We start from the raw sequence: 14641 nt of genomic DNA on the forward strand, positions 1-14641 counted from the left end.
AAAAGACCATAAAGCTGAGCCTAGGGGCCCTCCAACATTTAGAATTTGAAAAAAAAAGTTAGAGTTTGGAAAAAGACCTAGGAAGCCAAGAATATAGGAGAAAAACCAGGAGGAGAGATACCTTGAAAGTCAAATGAAGGATAACTTGGGCCAAATATTCCTGATATTTGAGAAAGATAGTGACTAAGAATTGACCATCGGTTTGGACAAGATGTAGGACACTGATGATCTTGACCAGAGGGATTTCTTGTGAAGTGTTGTGGACCAAATCCAGATTCTAGTGTGTTGAGAAGAAAATAAGTGTTAAGGAAATAGAGACAGCAATAAAGACAACTTGTTAGGAAGTTTTATTTGAAAAGAATTGCTAGAAAATGAGGCAATGGATGGAGGAGTGCATGGGATAACCACAGGTCTTTTTAAAAAACATATATATAAGGCACAAATGACATACCAAAAATGCACTTCTTAAAGTGTACAGTTCAGACACATATATATTCATGAAAGTATCACTACATTGAAGATAATAAATATAGCCGTCAAACCCAAAACTTTCCCTTTGCAAACCCTCCCACCTCTCCCTGACACCACCCCTTTCCCCACAGGAAGCTACCTATCTTCTTTCTGTCACCATAGATTAGTTTTAGTTTCCAGAATTCTATATAAATGGAATTATACAGTATGTACTCTATTTATCAGACTTATTTCACTCAGCATAATTTGTTTAGGATTCATCCATGTTGCTGCAGGTGTCAGTAGTGCATTCTTTTTTATAGCTAAGTGGTATTCCACTGTATGGGTATATCACAATTTGTTTATCCATTCACCTATTACATTTGGATTGTTTCCAGCTATTTTACTATGCCAACGCTGCAATAAGTATTCTGCCTAGACTATTCTATCATCTATTAATAAAAATCATTTTATGTCTTCCTTTTCAGTGTATATGCTTTGATATCTTTGTCTTTCCTTATTGCACTGGGTAAAACCTCCAGTAAAATGTTGAGCAAAAGTGGTAAGAGCAGGCATTCATACCTCGTTCCTAATTTTATGGAGACATAATTCAGTTTTTTATCTTGAAGGATAATGTTAGCTGAAGGTTTTCACAAATGCCATTTACCTGGGGGGTGTGTGTGTGTGTGTGTGTGTGTGTGTGTGTGTGTGTGTGTAGAATGGATGTTGAACTTTGTCAAATGCTTTTTTCTTCACCTAATTATGTGATTACCTGTATGTTGGTTTGTTTTTCAGTCTGTTAGTATGGAGGACTACATTGATTTGTGTGTGTGTGTGTTATAACAACCTTGTATTCCTTGGATACACCCTACTTAATCATAAGGTGTCATCCTCTTCATGTATTATTAGATTTGATTTGACATAATTTTGTTAAGAATTGGTCCGTGTGTGTTTATGGGGATATTATTCTTTTGGGTGATTGTCTTTGATTTTTATACCGGAGAAACCCTGACCTTATACAATGAGTTGAGAAATATTCCCTCCTCTTCAATTTTCTAAAATGATGTGTAAAGTCAGCATAATTTTTAAAATATTTTGGGCAGAAGTAACCAGTGAAGTTATCTGGGCATGCAGTTTTCTTTACAGAAATGTTTTTAACTTCAAAATTCAATTTCTGTAATAGATATAGACCTATTTATGTTATTTCTTTCTTCCTGAGTGAATTTTGATAGACTGTGTTTTACAAGCAATTCATCCATTTCTTTGAAGTTGTCAAGTGTATTGGTATAATAATTATTATTATCATTATTATTTTATTTTATTTTTGAGATGGAGTCTTGCTCTGTCGCCCAGGCCTGAGTGCAATGGCAGGATCTTGGCTCACTGCAACCTCTGCCTCCCAGGTTCAAGTGATTCTCCTGCCTCAGCCTCCCAAGTAGCTGGGATTATAGGTGCATGCCATCATACCTGGCTAATTTTTGTATTTTTAGTAGAGATAGGGTTTCGCTATGTTGTCCAGGCTGGTCCTGACCTCAGGTGATCCGCCCGTCTCGGCCTTCCAAAGTGCTGGGATTACAGGCATGAGCCACCACACCAGCCTGACATAAATTTTTTTATGATTCTTTATTATCTTTACAGTATCTTTAGAGTCTATCCTGATATCTCCTTTCTCATTCTTTCGGTAACCTGTATCTCTTCTTTTTTTTTTTTTTTTTTTCTGGTGAGTCTCACTAGAGGTTTGTCAATTTTATTGATTACTCAAAACCTGTCTTGGCCTCACTGATCTCTCTCTCCCTCTCTCCTTTATTTCCATTCTATCTTTATTTTTTCCCTTCTGCTTCCTTTGTGATTTTCTCTTTCTTAAGCTAGAAACTAAAGTCATTTTCTTCTATTTTTTAATAAAGGTATTTTAGTACTGTAGATCTCCCTGAAAATACTGCTTTAGCTGCATCCTACAAATTTTAACATATAATGTTTTCATTGTCCTTCAGTTCAAAATTGTTTTAATTTCTATTTTCATTGTATCTTTGGCTCATGAGTTATTTAGATTGTATTTCGTTTCCAAATACCTGGGGCTTTACCAGAGATCTTTCTGGTTTTTATTTCTAGTTTAATTCCGCTCTGATCAGAAGACAAACTTAGTATGACTTCAAATTTTTTAAATGTTTTGAGACTTGTTTTATAGACTAGAATGTCAGCTATGTTAGTGATATTTCATGCACACTTGAAAATAATTTCCATTCATCTATTGTTAGGTGTAGTGTTCTATCATTGTCAATTAGCTAAATTGATGGTGATGTTAAAGTCTTCTATATCCTTACTGGGTTTCTGTCTATTCATTCCATCAATTATTGAGGCTCTAATTGTGTAGTCTTCTATTTCTTTCTTCAGTTTTATCAACTTTTGCCTCATGTAGGTTGAAACTCTATTATTGGGTACAAAAATATTTAGAATTGTTATATTCTTTTTAAGAACTGACTTATCATTATGAAATCATCCTTTTTACTCCTGGTAATATTCTTAGCTCTGGAATCTACTTATTCTTTTATTAATATAGACATTCTAGATTTCTGCTGATTAGTGTTATCATAGTTTATCTTTTTTCAATTCTTTTCCTTTTAACATATTTGTGTCTTTATATTTAAAGTGGTCTATTATAAGCCACATGTAGTCAGGTCATGCTTTTTTAATCCATCTAGAAAATGTCTTCCTTTTGAAATGTGATGTTTAGACCATTTACATTTAAAGGTGATACTGCCATGGTCAGGCTTAAATCTACCATGTTGCTATTTGTTTTCTATTGTCTTATCTGCTCTGTTGAAAAAAAACGTTTAGACAAGTTAAATTTAACAGAGTTTAACTGAGCACAGGATTTTTTCAGAATCGGGCAGCCTTCGGATCAGAACAGGCTCAGAGAGCAGCACTCCAGTGTGGGGCAGCGGCATTTATTAATAGAAAACAATAGTAATGTACAGAAACAGCTTGATTAGTATGATTACTTGGCCATCCATGATTGAAGCTTGGCTGCTGTGGTTGGCTGAGCTCAGCTATTTGTTACAAAAGTATAAGCCTCAGTTAAGCTTTCAGTTAGTTTATATCGTTAAAAGTACAGAGGAATTTTCAGGCTAAATTTAGCAGTTCATTATATGCTTTTTCCTCTTTTTCTTCTCTCTTTTGGATAGTTGTTTTATGCTTCCATTTTCTTTGTTAGCATATATATATATACATATATATGGTAACATATATATATACACATATATCTTCATTTTTAAATGTTAATAGTTACTTTAGGATTTAGAGTATAAATGTTTAGTTTATCAAAGTGTACCTTTAAGCAATATTCTACCACTTTATATAAGAATCTTCAGAATACACTTCTATTTCCTCCTTCTTTGCCTTTGTGCTCTTGTCATATAGTTTACTTCTACATATGTTATGAACTTCACAGTACATTGTTATTATGTGTGCTTTTCAATCACTTATCTTTTAAAGAGATTTTAATAGTAAGAAAAAAATGTTTATTCTTTTGTATAGAACCAGATTTCCATCTGGTATCATTTTCTTTCTGCTTGAAGGATTTCCTTTAACATTTCTTGTACTTCGGGCTTGCTGTAGATGATGAATTCTTTCAACTTTCATATGTTTGATGAAAGTCTTTTTACTAGTTACTTTTTGTTTGAGGGTTTGTTTGTTTTTGATACAAAACTTTACAGCTTGTTTGCTCATGCAAAATGGAAAATGATGATGCGGGAGAGAGTAAGTGTATGCAGAAGGGTAGACCATGAGTAGATGAGGGAGGGCAGGGTTCAGGACAGAGGAGTTGGCTTCTGATAAAATCACAGAAATGTATCCATAGTAGCAAGAAGAAAGACAGAACAGATGTTTACACGTGTGAGTTGATTGATTCATTAATGGATCCAACCAAACTGTTTTTAAATCCACGATGTACCATTTAATAGCTAAGTGGTTATCAGCAAGTTATTTAGGCCCTTTAAATTTGAATTTTCACATCTATAAAATCAAGTTCCTTCCTTCCTCACAAGGTGATTAGAACAATGAAATGAGGTAATGTATATCAAATGTACAGCACATGGCCTGGCACATTGTGCCTACTCAATACCTGTGAGAAAAAAAATATAGTTTTTCTATGCTTTACTGCCTAAGTACAAGTGAAAAGATACTGAAATATCATTTTTTCACTTCTACTTTCTCTGCTTCCCCTTCTCTCACCCCTCCTCCCTTCCCAAAAGAACATATTTAAAATCCAAATGCCAGGTTGTCTGCAGGTGCAGTGTTCAAGACTGATAATTTTATTTGGAGGCCAGATGTTAACTGACATAAACACTATTAAGTGCTATGTAGACCGGAGGCTGAAGCATTGATTTCCAATTTTATGATTATTATTTGAATTTACAGCAAACCATACTGCCATTCCTTCCACCTTTCTACCTCCACCAAAAAGAAAATATATGGCCTATTCATTCTCAAGAGAATATAAATTGTTTTTAAAAATACGAAGTTCTTGAAATATTAAGTAATGCTATTTCACAAACCTGGAACTGAAAATGCACCCTTGACGTGCACCTCAACACCTCTCTGGAGCTCTCCTTGAAAGGTCAAAGACTTGTGAAATTTGATCTGAAAACCAGTCTCATTTTCTGAAATAAACACAGAGTAATAACGACAAAAATGCTTCAAACCTAGCACAAGTTTTTACATTAACTTATATTTTAAATCTGAGTTTCCTTAGACTTGATGTGGGAGCTGACCCAATGGCAATAAATAAATAGCCCTTCTCTGAGTAAAGAAATACTTTGTGAAAACAAAAGTTGGGTCTGCTGTGAACCACGGAGGTTATTGTTGGTGTTTAATGCGCTCACACAGTCAATTATTCATTCATTAATCTATTGAACAGACATTTGTTCATAACCCGCAGTATGTCCCAGGAAAGTGCCAGGCACTAGTTAATATACCGTTAAGTGCAACAGATGGCCCTCATGGGGCTTAGAGTTGTATGAGAGAGGAAGGCAATAAAAGGGAAAAAAAGACAAATAAATATAGCAAAAAGCTTTAATAGGTGCTATGAAGGGAACTTACTTAAATAATGGGTTAAGGAAGACATTTTTTAGTAGATGACTTAAACTAAAGCTTAAAGAATGAGAAGAAGGCAGCCATCCAGAGAGTAGAGTAGAGGAGAAAACAAACAGAAAGACCAACATTTATTCATTCATTCACTCGACAAATATTTATGTAGCACTTTCTACCAGCCAGGGACTGTTCAAAGCAAAGCAGATATACCAGGAAGGAAAACACACACGTGCAAAATTGCTGAACTGAGAAAGGATTTGGCATGTTCTGGAACAGAAAGGAAGTCTCTGAGGCTGAATCACACTGAGCAGGGGACAGTGTGGTATTGGATGAGGACGGGGGGTTGTGGCAAGGGCTAGATTATGTGAAAATTTGTGATCCATGGCAAGAAGTTTGGATTTTGTCCTACAGGAAGTGACATGATTGTATTATTGTATTAAAAGATTGCTCTTGTTATGTGAGAAGGTTTGAAGGACAGGGTCGGGGGCAGTGGAAGTGGAGAGATCCATGGGGTGGCCATTCCAGTTCAGATGAGAGATTTTAATGCCCTGAAACCATGGTGGAAACAGAGTTACAGAAAACTGTATAGTTTCAATATAGAGTGGATAGGACCTGTTGGTCAACTGAAAAGGAGAAAGGAGGTTGGGAAAGGAAGTAAAATCATGGATGATTCTGGGTTGTACAACTGAGTAGATGGTGGCTCCATTTACTTCGATGAGGGAGAATGAGTGAGTAGGTGGTTGGGAGCAGGGAATGAAAACTAGAGGTAGGGGGAAGGGTGGGTAAAGATTAAACTAAAGTTTTCTAGCCAAGTCTTGAAGAATTAAATCAATCCAAAATTTTAATTCATTATGTCATGTGGTTCCTATGGCCCCATCACTGGAATATACAAACAGAAGCTAAATGACCATTTATCTGCAATATTTTAGATACAGATTTCAAACAGATATCTAGAACTGATTTTCAAATGGTAAGTGAGAACTTACAAAAGAAAGCAGCAATTTCTTGAAGCCATCACTACTTTAGTAAGAAGTAGTTTTCCCAGATCAATCTCATCTCCCTAATTGATCTTGAGCTACTGGAAACTGACATCGTATTTCTTAATAAAAATCTTATTTAATTACTAGGTTGTCTTGTTGGCAGAAATACTTAACTTATGAATTAAAGTGTTTATATTTTATTAATAGAGCATTTAACAATCTCTTATGATAACTTTAAAAAATGGAGAATGTAGCCTGGAAAATATTGAGCGAGTAGAATATTTTGCATACTCAAAGTGCACACTGGGGCAGAATCAATGCAAAGCAATCCTCCCTCCCTGGCCCTTTATAATGTCTACATACAAAAAAAATTCCCACACAAAATTAATCTCTTTTAGAGAACTTTTCCTTTCCTTGGAATTACTGTTTTATAAAAAGTGGTAATTATTATTAAAAGTTGTAACATCCTTTAGGGGTTTTAGTAGATAAGAGTTTGAAAGTGAGTCTGTGAAATTTCAGCCATAATTAGAACACTAAAGAAAGACATAATTTATAATTCCTATTATTTCTGAAAAACATTTTTTACCTGGAAATAGATGGACAGAGCATTTTGTAAACTTGCTAGAAATAATGCTTCTATATTTATGAAGAGGGAATATTTACATATGGTCATGTTCTGCTTGCGCATTAAGTAGTATGACATAGGAACAACACAATGTGAAATTACCAAAGAATCACACTAAAATATACTCCTAAGCATTTGAAACAAAACTTTTAAAAAATGATACTTATCTTAACAATTTCAGTAGAAAAACTAAGTGTTGATATTCTTTTTCCATTGTTCACCCATGTCTTTATAGTGAAATGTTTACAACCCAGAAAAGGATCTCAATCAATAAGTAAAATAATTTACAAAATATATTTATCATCAAAATTAAAGCTTTCTAACAAAGGAACTGAGGGGTACTTGTGGCATTTCCACCTCTCACTACATCAATACCAAAAGATGTGAATGATTGCTGCTGTGTGTGGGCACTGGGCCTCTCCTTTGGGCTTGGAGCTCTCTGGAAGGCATTCTAGCTCCTCCCTGCAGGTGGTATTCGGTAGCACATTCCCAGTTCTTCTTTATGGAGCTAACTTTTAGGAGTTGATTAGGGTACAGGGCAAGAGATGACTGAGTATCGCCATATCACCCACAGTCAGTCTTATTGAAGTTCGTCTGTGCTGTCTGTGGTGGGTATCAAGGGGAGTTTATAAATATTCCTTGGCCCTAAACCATTCATTCATTCATTTGTTTATTCATCAGACATGATAGGCATGGCCCTTAGCACTGGGGTTAAAAATAAGAAAAAGATTCAAACCTAAGTATCATCTGACTCAATTCTTTAGTTAAAGTATAGAAATGAGGATAGGAAGGAACTTAAGGACAAGTTTTACCACTACCTGTGTCTGATCTCAACACTGCCTGAGAAAGATGGACGGTATTTCCTGGTGAAGTGCAATAGACAGCCTACATGACTGGATAGAGTGGACCTGCTGCCTACCCAAACTAAAGAAACAGTATTCCCTTGGTCTCTATCACACTACTGTATGTTTGCTTTCCTTCATAGTATTTCTCACTATCGGAAACTATCTTGCTTTCCTATTTGTTGTCTGTCTTTCCCTCAGGGACCTTGTTTCATACACTGCTGTATTCTCAGGTGGAGAACAGTGCCTTGTTTCATAGTGGGTGCTTGCTATTAACACTCATCACTATTAACATAAAACCACACTTGAGAACCAACCTTTTTTCTATCTCCAAAATGTCTGCAAGTTGTCTAATCTTAGGGGGGTACCTCACAACTTCATTTCAGTGGGAAAAGATGAGGTGTAGGGGGCAGGATACAGGGATCCCCTGTTTCATTTCAGTTAATTCCCCCACAGAGCTGGAAGTAGAAGCCAGATCCCTAGAATCTCAGAGCTCTTCAGCATTCCTGCGCTACCTCTGGTTAAGCCTTTCTGTGGGGAAAGCAGTTTTGGATTACTGCCATGAATGTAATTTTCAAAGGCCCTGGAAGAAGAAAAAGCAATGGAAGCTGCTTCTAGACTTCAGATGAGCTGAACATCAGAGTTCTTCTTCATAGTCTGTGGAAGGGAATTCATAGACTTTGGAACTGAATTCTTACGGCATAACTGTAATATTCTGCTATAGCTGTGGCCAGAGGAGTTCTGCCTGCCTTCTGCTAGGACATGGGCTCTATATCAGGCTGGCTGTGTTTTTCACAGCTTAGTCCTTCGTTAGAAATTAGGACTGGCTGCAGCCTGCAGTGACTAATTATAGAAAGATGGGTCATTGTCATTGTGGGTAAAAACACATGTGCCTGTTAAACTCCTCTGTCTACAGGGATCAGATAGTACATTTGAAGTGACGGTCAATAGAATCACTTAAGTAAATGGATAAATAGTTATTTGTTTTTATTAAAATGATAAACAAGCATTTGAAGACATTAGTGTCTTTTTCTTTTTCTTTCTTTTCTTTTCGTGAGACGGAATCTCACTGTGTCGCTCAGTTGGAAGTGCAGTGGCATATCTTGTCTCACTGAAATCTCTGCCTTTTGGATTCAAGTGATTCTCCTGCCTCAGCCTCCCGAGTAGCTGGGATTACAGTTAGTTTTTGAGTACAACTGAGGAGAATATTTTCCAACAGAAATTTAAAGAAACCCAGCATTTTTTCATGACTATGCCTCCCCCCACAACATACACATTCTATACAGAAACATGCACTTTATTATAGAAACAACATTTTCCATAAGCAAAAACTGCTAGGATAGAGTTCCTGGGATACTGCAGGGAGAGTGGGGAAAGAAGAACCTAGTGACTCCCTTTAAGAGCTCCACTGAGGTCATCACCTGCCAGAGGTTTTAATCCAAATGGAGCTGGCTTTTTGTCAGATGTGAGAAAAAACTATGAGATTTTTGCATTCATTTAACAAATATTTGTTGTATGCCTTTTGGTGTGATACTCAGCTCTAGGCCCTGGGAATACAAAACCGAATGAAGGCTTCATTCCTGCTTCAAGGAGGTCACTGTCTGGTGGAATGAGAGAGAGAAGTAAACAGAGGAGTACAGTCTAGCATGGCCGGTTCTGGATTCAAGGAGTCTGAGGAGACATCTGAGGTGTCAGGGCACAGATTGTAAGGTGTAATGAAAAGAGGTCACACTTTAGAATTTTTCGAATGAAGTTTCACATTGTGGAGCCTCCGTTTTCTCTTCTTTGAAATGGGGCAAAAAGAATTAGCCTGCCAGAGTTGTGGTAATTCAATGATACAGGAGAGACTCAGTGAGTAACTTCTAAGAAAGAAATGCAAAATTGAGACAGCAGGAGCTCTCTCCAAAAAGGCAGTGAACCATTCTGCGGACCTGTGGATTTGAATCTCTTTTGTGGAGTTTGCAGTCTTTCTAGCGGGTTATTTGTTAGAATAAGCCAAAGAGGCTCACCTAGAGAATGACTAAGTTGCAAAAGAAAAATCTCCTTTGGTTCAGAAATTAATTATTCCTAGGATGTTGCTTCACGAGTCTTTGTTACAGAAATTGGAGTTTGTGCAAGTAATTGGGGATCAGGAAACAACCACCCTGGGGACAATTGCAGGCATTTCTGCGACCAACTGGTTTAACTTGAATTCTTGGAAGTAGAGCTTCTCTTAGGTTAATCAAAGGTTTCATGGTACACCTTGTGGCTCTTTTCCTTATCCCTGATTTTTCCTCCCAGGCTTATGAATAAGGCTTCAGTCATATTTCTCCCTCCAACACTGCCAGCAGCCCCACCTGCTGGGCTTGGAGGCTGGGGCCTGCAGCCTAAGGACAGTGTGGCAGTCTGCTGCCATCTGCTGGCACACATGTCACCAGCTCCGGGCTGGCTTTGCAAGGATTCCCCAGGAATGGAAACCACCAGAATAACTGTGGGGCAAAGAACGTTCCTGCTTATATTGAAAAACGAAGAGATGAGAAGATGGCAGACAAAAGCTGGTATAAGAAGGCTTTTCCCCTCCTGGGAGTTTATGTAAAGATGCGACCATCTCAGACAGCTAAGCCAGTGATATTACTATGCAGATTTGTTTTGCTCAGGGAGAATACAGCAGTACTTAAAAAAAAAAAAAAAAACATCTTATTGTATTTAGATCACTGTCTCACAAGGTCAAACAAATAAATTAATGTCACATCTCTGTAGATTCATTTAAAGGAAACAGTAGAAACACATGGCAGTGGGGTCTCAGGTGGGTATAGGAAAGCAGAAAGAGGGGAGGGATTGGAGAAACATTTCACAGTAAGTTGCAGTATATTTTAGTTGGTTCTGTCCACATTTTTTGAAGACCTACTGTTTACAAGGCTCTGACCCAGATGCCTGGGATACAAGAATGAGAAATACTCAGTAATACTGAGTCCCTCCTGGCTTGGAGAAAACCATGTATTGGGGAGCAGTAAATAAATAGAGAATTAAAATAGAATTGCAAGTACTGTGATAAAGTACTATGGTAAAGGAATCTGGGAGAGCACACAGGAGGAGCGTATGTTAAAATCAAACTGGACTACAGTGTCAGAGAGAGCGTACTCAGGGAGATGGCATGAACTGAATTTTGAAGATACTAGCTCAAAGAAGCACCGCTTCTCATACAGCCTATCACCCACCATCACTGCCTGGAGGAGCTGAGAACACTAGATACAAAGTAAGAGAAGGCTGTTAAAACATTAGGTCTCAGATAAGCAATTGATTCAGTCCAGGGATATTGGCAGAGGCAAGGAGAAGCAGGCAGATCCAAGTGAGCAGGCAGCATAAAGAATCCTGAAGATCAGAGAGCAGGGCTTGGCAGGCTCTTTGGACCCAGGGAAAAGATCACTTTCAATGCCGTGTCCATAGGTTGGATAAGGGCAACCCCTTCCAGGCAGTTATAAGTCACAATCAAATATTCAGAAACTTGTGAGTAACTTCCTCTCTTAATCTATCTGAAACTTCTGTGTGACCTAATTTAAATGTTGAAATAGCTACAAGCTCAAAGGTATCAACTGCAACGTTATTCAGAATTGCAAATATGAGGAGCAAGAGTAGAGAAAATGCTTGAGAAAACTGTGATACAGCAACTGAATGAAGCAGCTCATGGAAAATGCTAATTCTGAAAACTGTGGCACATAACAAATACTTGTGAAAAAAATCAAGATCCAAACCTGCAGGGAAAAAAAATACTCAGAAGAGAAAAAAATAAACTTCTAGTAATGATGCTGTTCTTTTCTCTATTGTCTAAATTTTATATAATATTCTTATATTTCTTTTATAATGATTTTTTAAAATATAAATAGCCTAAAGATGAAATGTGTGTCCTGATGAAGGCAGAGGCAAAAATTACCCTAAACAAATAATGGCCCTATTTATGTGTTTGTTTCTGCTACTGTAGATTCCATTTTCTTCCTAATTGTATTTCAGTTGGTGTGGTATATTCATTTTGCTTATAAAGCCTGTCCTCAGCCTTCCCTTTGCCCACACCCCTCCTCATTCCCTGGATCTGTGGGACGTATTGTGATGTCTGCCCGCTAATTTTGCTGTGACTGGGGCTGGTGTCTGGTTGGTGATTCATGTTTGTTCCAAAGTTGTACATCTGTGTTGGTTGCTTTGAAGCAGTGCCCCAGGGAATATGAAAGGCCATTTGTCTCCCTAAGACTGCTTCTTTGCATCAGAGACTTCTTCCCTGGCTTCGTTTAAATTCCAGCAAGCTCTCCTATGAGTTTAAGTAGGGTAAGAAGGAAAGAAAACAAAAGCAAAGAGGGTCATCTTGGAGACAGCATTGGAGTCAGGTTCTAACCCCAGTTTTCCTGGCAGAAGTAAACTTCTTGGATTCTAATACTAGGGACAGAATGCCTGTGATGCTCATTTTAAGGGTAATGCTTTGTGGACTTACCCTCTGCCCACTAGGAATGCCTTTAGCAAAATAGAAGGCAGGATGAGCCTTGGTGGAAACCCTCAATGGAAAGAGTTCTGAGAGCTTGGTGGGCATACCCACTTGGCACCTCCTCTAAGATTTTAGCACAGATACACACAGCAGTGGCATTCATAATATTTAATGACTGGCACTGCATGAGCACTGACGAATTAATGGACACAGGCAGTGCTTCCAGACACCAATCCTTTAGTTACTGGATCACTAGGAAGTCCAGCTGATCCTGGAGGACCTGGGGCAGTGGATGGATGCTAACAGTTTAAAAAGTATGTTAGGGTTTTAATATCCAGAAAGGTTGCACAGATGCATGCCAATGAATAACAACATAAATACATGAAATTTCTAAACTCATGCCCACCGTTAAGCTTTGTGTAATTCCTCCTTCAGTTTTTAAGAACCTACCTACTTTGCCTTTAAAAAGGGTTCAGAGCCCATGACCTACCGGTTCTATGGGATTTGGGTGGCACACAAAAAAAGCGCTTATCCACAAAGGGGCTTTTTATTTTGCTCAACAACTACGACATATCTCACCCGAGGGAAGTTTGCAAGTCACTTTATTATATTTTCGCTTGTTGCAATGTAAGTGGTTAACAACATAGCTCTGCCTCCCGGCAGGCTGGCAAGCAGGCTGGTAGTATGAGTGATTGCCCACCTGCCTGTCTACCTGCAGTCTTTGAAAGGCAGCCCCATCCCAGACCGTTAGCCTACTGAGAAAATTCATCTACAGTACCTTGAAAGACCAAACAGATTGGATCGTTGTAGCTTTTCCTTGGCCTTTTACCCAGACATTATCGCTTTCTGCTTCTTATCAGATACCTGGAGTTTGTGGGTTGTCTAAAAGCAGCTTCTCTGAGTGATCTCCAGGGAAGCATTATAACCCTGCCTTCTGCCATTTCTTCTCCTCATGTTTCAAGGAAACCTACAGCTTCAATTTGCTGCCTCCCCGTTTTCATTCAAGAGAGCAGCCAAGGTTGCTTATAGTCTAACTGACTCTTTATGTACCAAATTACCTTTGGTTGAATTCAGAGACTAAAGAGGAATTTCACTCAGTTATCCATTGGGCCATCCTGGAGTTCTGTCATTAGGAAAGTCTGAGGTTGTAAAGAAATTAGTTGCAAGACATGAGTCTTCCAATTCTGCTCTACAAGTTACTAGCCTATGACTCTGAGCAAGGTATTTACATCTTGCTAAGCCTCATTTACCTCAAATGTAGAGTGGGATCATCTTATATACTTCACAGGGTTGTTAGGAGGAGGCGCTTTGTAAAGTGAAGAAATATAAGCAAAATTCACCCAAAGAGAGCTGGTTGTAAGAACTAGTGAAAGGAAAGCACCAAGAATGTAGACATAAATCATGGCAGCTGAATTAGTATACAGGAAAATCACTAATTTGAATTTGAAAAAGGGAGCATCCTCAGCCCCATATCTTTTGTTCAACATCTCTCTGCAAAGCTTTAGCTGGGGAGCAGTGAGAGTTCTGGAGAAATACTAGGGAAGAGGGTTATTGTCAATTTGAGGCTAAGAGAGGTTGTGTGTGCAGGAAAAAATGCATATGTGATGATAAAGGAGAATGTGAAAAGGGCACAGTGCCCAGGGAAATACCAGGCGTGGGGATACAGAAAACAAGAGACAAAATCTCTACTGCTCCCATCTCTGTGTTCGTTGATCAGAGCACGTTCAAATAATTGTGGGCTTGAGGGCACCTTTCTAGAGTGATGAAGACTGATAGGAAACCTCATGACACTCCTCTGTGGGAGCCAGTGAATGCCTCCTCTCCCAGAGACGAAGCTCTGCAGCCTTGGAGAGTAATTTGGTGTTAGCAGATTAATTAAGTCATTTTCTGTGGTTAAATTTGCAGATGAATATTACATCCCAGGTTGGGCCTCCCATCTAGTCACCCAGTGGAGGTTGTCAGGATAACACTTTGTTCCTGAAACATTTAGAAATATGTGTATTGTATATTTAATGAGACTGTGATATTTGTTCATGACAGGAAGAAGTCTTCCAGATAGGGAGACTTACGCATGTGATAGTTCAGTGTCTGACACCTAGAGCTGTGCTGAATGTCCCGCTAGAGTTGCTTATTATCACCAAGTTGTTGTATGCCTGGCACCAATGCTGAATTTGTCAAAGTTGCTCATGTCACTGAAAGACCATGG

The 14641-nt window shown here is 38.2% G+C and overlaps 1 protein-coding gene across 3 annotated transcripts in view; it reads left to right on the plus strand.

The window, feature by feature from the left end:
* Positions 1-14641, plus strand: part of PDE4B (phosphodiesterase 4B) — a 575666-nt gene that overhangs the window by 431908 nt on the left and 129117 nt on the right. The gene's annotated exons all lie outside the window — the stretch shown is intronic.

Source organism: Papio anubis, chromosome 1 (assembly GCF_008728515.1).
Source record: "Papio anubis isolate 15944 chromosome 1, Panubis1.0, whole genome shotgun sequence".
Taxonomy (NCBI): domain Eukaryota; kingdom Metazoa; phylum Chordata; class Mammalia; order Primates; family Cercopithecidae; genus Papio; species Papio anubis.